The sequence below is a fragment of the Nannospalax galili genome, unplaced genomic scaffold (assembly GCF_000622305.1).
Source record: "Nannospalax galili isolate Female #2095 unplaced genomic scaffold, S.galili_v1.0 scaffold706, whole genome shotgun sequence".
Lineage (NCBI taxonomy): Eukaryota > Metazoa > Chordata > Mammalia > Rodentia > Spalacidae > Nannospalax > Nannospalax galili.
The window spans coordinates 190127-197019 of NW_008354694.1; the positions used below are offsets into that span (position 1 = coordinate 190127).

Sequence of the window (6893 nt, forward strand, 5' to 3'; positions counted from 1 at the left end):
ATGGCTACAATATTCTTTTTCCCATAAAATAATTTATTTTATTACAAGGCAGTATTCCGGTCCCTTCCACAGCCCAGTACACTCCAGGGGCAGAGCACTAACATCTAAGCCCACCCAGGACCCTCTTCTGGGTGACTTAACAAAGGAGTTTCAGTGTGGAAAATCAGGGCTTCAAAGCAGATAATCAAGTTCGCACCCTTACTCAGCCACTTACTAACTGCAGGCCCTCACCCAGGCCTTCCAACTTCTCTCCCTTTCCTGCTCTCTGTGGACAGCATGCTGAAGAACAAAGGAGCCGACAGCTGTGCTAGTCAGCACAGAGCTTGGCACACGGCTCCATGGTGCCCTTCACGGCAGCTTCTCGACCAGCCCACCAGGTTGTATCACTGAGGGGGAAGGCTGGGAAAACACACAGAGCGAGGGACAGAGGACACGGAGGCTGGGGTGAGAACCTTCATTCTCACTGCCTTGTACTTAGGGAACTGAAGGAGACTGTTCCTATCAGATCCCACAAGAGAACAGAGTGCGGCTAAAGGCAATGCGCAGCCCTCCTTCTGAAATGGAGTTCCTGTGCTTCTTCACGTGCCTGCCCCTGAGGAGGTCATCAGGAATGGAAGCTGTGTCACACATGATGCCACCACTTGAAATTCTTGCGGAGCTCTGAGACCAGCAGCACAGACGACAAGGGCAGAGTGTATTTGTGAGCAGAGATGGGGAATGCGGGCCAGCTAGGCATCAGGAGCAGGGATGGGAGGATCTGACTTCCCACCCGCTGACCCAGCAGAGTCTCCTTCATGTTGATCTCTGATATCCCGGCCTAATAGGGCCATCAGCTGGACAGGCTGCTGCTGAAGCAGGGAGCTGGTCTGGGCCATGTAGAGCCTGAGCCCTCCCTCCCACCAGCTGCCCCTACAGCAGGGCCAGGCTGGGCAGCTGGTGTCATTGATAAAGCCTGCAAGAATGGACTCACTGACGTGGCCAGCTAGCAGGGGCAGGAAAGGCCCTTTAAGCTCCACAACATTTCCTTGAGCTTGGCTTCCTCACTGACCAGCAGCAGGCCATGTCCCACAGAAAGGGGCTGCAGATTTGAGTACTTGGAATCCTCTAGAAAAGGCTTCAGGACCTGGTTGGGGAAGACCTTCATCGGGACATTGTATTTCTGCAGCTGGTGCTTCCACACTCATGGCCAAGTTCAAGGGGAGGTGCTCAGTTAGAGCCATCAGCTTCCACTGCTGAAAGTGTGTGACATGACAGTGGTGGTTATAGCCTTGGAGCCATGGCGCACAGATCGGATGGTTAGTAGACAACCCACCAGGGGCAGGAGACCCCCTCATAGCCAACACCACAGCCATCGCCGCAGGCAGAGCCCCCAGGTGCCGAACGTAGCACAGTATTCCTTAGAGAGAAAGAAATGGTGATAAAGAGAAATAAAATCATATGCCATGTTTTGCCTGTGGAGTAAGAAGAAACCAGATCCCTCCCCAGGTGTTTTATCTATGCTTTTACGTGGGACAGAAATGGATGTGACAGGCACCTGAAGATTTCAAGTAGGCTTTGAAATTAAACAAGTTGTTTATAGATGCTCAAAGAAATGAGACAATTCATTGCTAATAAGAGAGAAAATCTGAACAGATAGGCAATTTCCCTCTGGCCCCAGCACAAAGTCCAGCAGCAACATTGTTTACAAGACACTTCCCGAGTCCCTAGAGATGGCTCTGGCTCCATTAAACCTGATCATTTTGTCCCCAGAATCGGAAGTGATATATGAAATTAAGAAAACTGACTGTCAGGCTTTGGGATCCTCCCCTTCTCCAACCCAGGAAATTAACTCCTCATCAGACTGACAAATAGACATTGCACCTGGGTAGGTTTTGTTATAAATTTGTAACCCTCTGTAATCATCCTTAATTAGCCTGGGCTGCTTGAGGGCAGAGGCAATAATGCTGATGATTCCTCTCCTAACTGAGTGACTGTTACACAGTGGTCTCCCTTTAACCAGGGAAGATGATGGACAGAGAGACAGATAATTGTAATGACAGTCATAATCCAGGTAGCAGAAATCATTAGCAGTCCTGAGATACTTCTGGGTGGTATACCAGCCACTGCAACAGCACCCAGGGAAACCAGCAGGGCACTGTTCACACTATGAGCAGTATGGGGAGAATAAATGAGTGTCTGCTCACACCATACACAAATGACTCCGTGTGGAATCCTAGACTCAAACTATGTGTTTCTAGAACACATAGAAGAAAATTGTGTCCTCGGGTCAGAACGCCTGTGGTATGACTACATGCAGACGATGGCTGTTGGGCAAGGGAGTCACTTTTCTTTGGAGGTTTTCTGGCACTGGTAGGTTGCCCATGCCCCAGAGGATGACCCCACACCGATGTGCATATGGGCACACTAATTGGACTCACTGGGTTAAAAATAAATAAGGAAAGAGGACAGGCAATTTGGAGGGAGATGTGTTAGGGGGTCTTGGGGGGTAACTGGAGAGGGGAGTGGGGTGTGGCTACCAAGATACATCATATACATGTGAGAAATTTTCAAGGAATAATTTAAAACTATTATTTTAAAAAGGGAAAAATCAATCAATGTGACCTGATAAGTTTTCCAAACTTCTCGGTTACAAAAGATACTCACTGTTAGAGAATGAGAAAGATAAACCACGGGCTGGGGTAAAACCGCAGAACATGACTGAGAAAGGACTTGTATCCAGAATACAGAGATGACTTGGAACTCTAAATTCAGTGCGTTAATAACCAGAGGAAAAACCAAGTCAAAGACTGGGACAGACAGTTCACCAAATGTGCGAATGACTTTAACGGGAAAGACTCTTTGTAACAAGCCTTTACAAATTGAACTTTCACATAACCTTGTAAACCAAGTTAATGAGCTGTTTTGAGAACATTTAGAACTATGTCTCCTTCTAAAAGAAACAATGCAATCAGTCCTACAGTGATTTGGAATCCTGATGTAACTAAGTCTTACAAGCTGAGCTGAACACATAGCTTTAATCTTATACCACGTTCTCTGTTTGTGACTCACTTACACCCCGACTCAGAACAACGCATGCGTGTGTGAGATGTGACAGCGGTGATGCTGAAAACCACAGTGATGTTGCAAACAGCATCGTCCCCTCAGTTGTTGCAAGCAACAGGGCCATAGCTGTTCTGAGTCACTGGGCTCAGAAAAGCAACTGCATCCCTTGTAACACTGTCATCCAAAGATGATCACGGCTTCCTCAAATCATGCTTGATATGCTGATCAATAAATATGAGCAGAGTGCTTTGTTGGGGAGACCGGAACAGGACGGGATGGGAGGGGAGAGGAGGGGAGAGGAGGGCAGGGGAGGGGAGGGGAGGACATAGTTCTGAGAGAAACAGGAGCCCAGAACAAGATGGGGCCCACTCTTTGTCAAACGACTCCAAGCGTAAGTGATACCAAGTGGGGTGGGGGGACAGAAATCTCCCATGTTGCAGATAGAACTGTAAGATTTCCGGGTCAGTCAGGAGGGTGGGAAGAACATGGCTGGGCAAACAGCTCGCCATCTCCTTCTACACAGAAGGACACCCTCATTCTACAGCACAGCAATTAGACTCAGATATTTACCCAAGAGAAATGATGACTGGTGTTCCTTCGAAATCTTACACACGGGTGTTTACTGCAGCTTTGTTTATAATCGCCCCACAGTGTAAATGGTACAAACACCCTGCAGCTGGTGAGAAAACAAACTGTGGTATAGCTGTGCAGTGGAATACTATTCAGCAATGAAAAGAAGTGCTGATATGCATCTCTCTGTGTGTCCACATAAATGAGCCCCGCACACTGGGCAAAGTGAAAGAAGACAGAGTCAAAGACCATGAAGAGGCAGCTGCAGGAGCAGAGAAGACCTGCGGTTTCCAGGCACTCTTCAGCTAACTGTGGTAGTTACTTAGAAAGGCAACTTGTTGGGATGGTGACTGTGGGTTGGTTACATGACTTCATGAATTTGCCAAAACTCATTAAAGCCATATCCAAGAAGTCCATGGTACAACATACAAATTTTTAATAAGTCTCATTCAAAGAAAAATATAAACACATATACTGAAACTCTAAAATATTCATTAAAGTCATACTGACTAGTAACATTTTCGAGTCCTGACCACGCAATACGCACCTCGCTATGACCCTTCAGCCACTCTCTGGTTTTCATAACCACATTTTGGGAGATCTTGAGACAGGGTCTTGTGTAGCCCAGGCTGATTCCAAACTTAAGATACAGCTGAGGCTGACCTGGAACTTCAGGTCCTCCTGCTTTCCCCTCCTGACTATTGGGACTAGGCTGTGCATGACCACACCCGGTTTATGCCATGCTAAGGATGGAACCCAGGGCTACCTGCGTGCTGAGCCAGTGCTCCACCAACTGAGCCACATCCCCAGTCCTCACAAATACATTTCAGTAGCAACAATTGTTACTCACTTTTACAGAGGAGGACAAGGAGAGTCACAGGTGTTATCTTCCCTCTGACCTCAGAGTGCAGGCCTGTGCCTAGGACCCTAGATTCTATAATCAGATCAACAGGCCTACAGATCCTCGGGGACAGAATGGTGACATGTTGGACCAGAAGTCCAAGCTTTAGCAGTTCTCTGTTGCTGTGATAAAATGTCTGAGGAGCATAAACTTGGAAAGGTTTATTTTCACTCATGGTTTCAGAGGCCTCAGTCCAAGTTTCCTGGGCCACACTCCTTCCTGGAGTATGGGCTCCTGAGAAAACTCTGTCTACTCCAGGCATCCCAGAAGCAAAGAAAGAGGAAGGGATGGGGACAAGATCTTATTCCAGAGGACAGCACTGGTGACCTGCTTCCTCATGTGCCCACCTCCCCTCATTAAGCTGTGGGTCCCTCAATGTATCAACACACTGAAGAAGTCAGATCCCGTTGTCCTCACGATTCAGTTGTCTCCCACTTCCAAACACTTGCACGGGAGCAAGTCTCCACCTGAGCTGTTGGGGGACATTCTGAAAACTGCATTTTTGAGGGCGCATTCTCCGCACTGGTCTGCCCACATGGCGTGAGTGTGAACGTGTGACTCACTTTCCCTTGTTTTCTCTTTCTTATATCAAAAGCCCAGGGTTGGAGAGAGAGCGTAGCAGTTTAGAGTATTTACTGCCCTTCCAGAGGACCAGAGTTGGGTTCCCAGTGCCCACATCATGCGTCTCACAACCCCAGCGACTCAAGCCCAGGGGACCTGGTTTCTTTTTAATTTTATTTATTATTTGTATTCTATGTGCATGCCTGCATGTAGGTAAGTGCACCCGTGTCGTGCAATGCCCACCTGGAGTTCACGTGCATTATGGGGGCAGAGCAGGACACTGAATGTCTTTCTCCATCACTTATCACCCTACTGCATGACACAGGGTCACTCACTGAGCCCAAAGTGGAAGCTGTTTCGGCTAGGCTGGCCAGTGAACTCCTGGGATCTGTCTCTCTACCCTCTAATGCTAGGGTTGAAGGCATGCACAGCCAAATGACTGGCTTCTTACATAGGTGCTAAGGATTCAAACTCAACTTTTCTTGCTTGCCCAGAAAGCACTTTCCCCCAATGAGCCATCCCCCTAGACCCAGCAATGGTTCAAATGAGAAAATGAAGGAGTGATGGACAAACCACAGGACACGTCTGGGTGGTGGAGCTTAGGAAGGTTGGAGGAGACTAAGGACACTACAAGAGGAAGTGGGTTGGAAGAGGACCAGAAGAAACATAAAAGCAGAAATAGTTACATGAATTCCTCTAGTTTCAGGATTCTTGTGCGATTAAGTATCTTGGGGATGGAGGAAGGAGACTCTGTAACATATAAACTAAACTCAAACTGGAGTTTTAAAAAATCCTGAGCTGGGAAGGCAGACAATCGGTGAGGAATAGAGTTTGGATCTCGGCACCCACACAAATGACAGGTACCCACATAATCCCAGCTCACGGGAAGTGGACACAGAGCACCGTGGAGCTGGCTTGCCAGCTACTTAGCAAGTCCTGGGTTCAGATGAGAGACCTTGGCTTCATAATAAGAAGCCATCACAGACGACAGCCAACTTCAACCTCTGGCCTCCATACACACGCACACGTACGCCAACACAGAAGTGAGCACACACACACACACATCACACAAAGACCATTACTTCCTAGCCATAAAGGGAATGAATCCTTATTATTTAAAAGTGATGGGGCTGGAGAGATGGCTCAGCAGTTAAAAGCACTGACTGCTCTTGCAGAGGACCCAGATTCGATTCCCAGCACCCACATGGCAGCTATGAACCGTCCTTAACTCCAGTTCCAGGGAAATCCGAAGCCCTCTTCCAACCTCTGCGGCATTGCACAACACGGGTGCACTCACATACATGCAGGCAATACACTCATACACATAAAATAAAAATTAAAATAAATAAATAAATAAAAAGTGAGTACCATTGAGAAACAGAGAGCAGAAAACTTTCCCATGCTTCTAAGGTATCTACTATTAGCCACCTAATATGCATTTTTAATTCCATATTTAGTACATACTGTATATCAGTAGCCATTAAGGGTTGAACTCATTTTTGTTCAAAAATGGCAGGCACACAAAATGGGATCTTGATTTTTCATTTGGTTATAATAGCTGTGTCTTCACATTATACACACAGTGACCTGTTCTTCCTGTCTACGTGATCTCCCACTGTGGCTTTATCAGAATTTATTCATCAGTATGCACTTCATTGTTGAGCATTTCCATTTAATAAGTCCCAAAAGTAATGTCGCAATGGAACGCTATGGAATTACACAGTGGGACACTGTCCTAGTTCGCATCAATTGTCAACTTGACACAGTCTAGAATCACCTGAGGAGTCTCCGATAAGTAATGGTCTCATTTCAGATTGGT

The 6893-nt window shown here is 47.0% G+C and overlaps 1 pseudogene; it reads right to left on the bottom strand.

Moving 5' to 3' along the window:
- Window positions 1-728: 728 nt before the first annotated feature.
- LOC115067486 lies at window positions 729-4029 on the bottom strand (annotated as a pseudogene).
- Between the last annotated feature and the right edge of the window lie 2864 nt (window positions 4030-6893).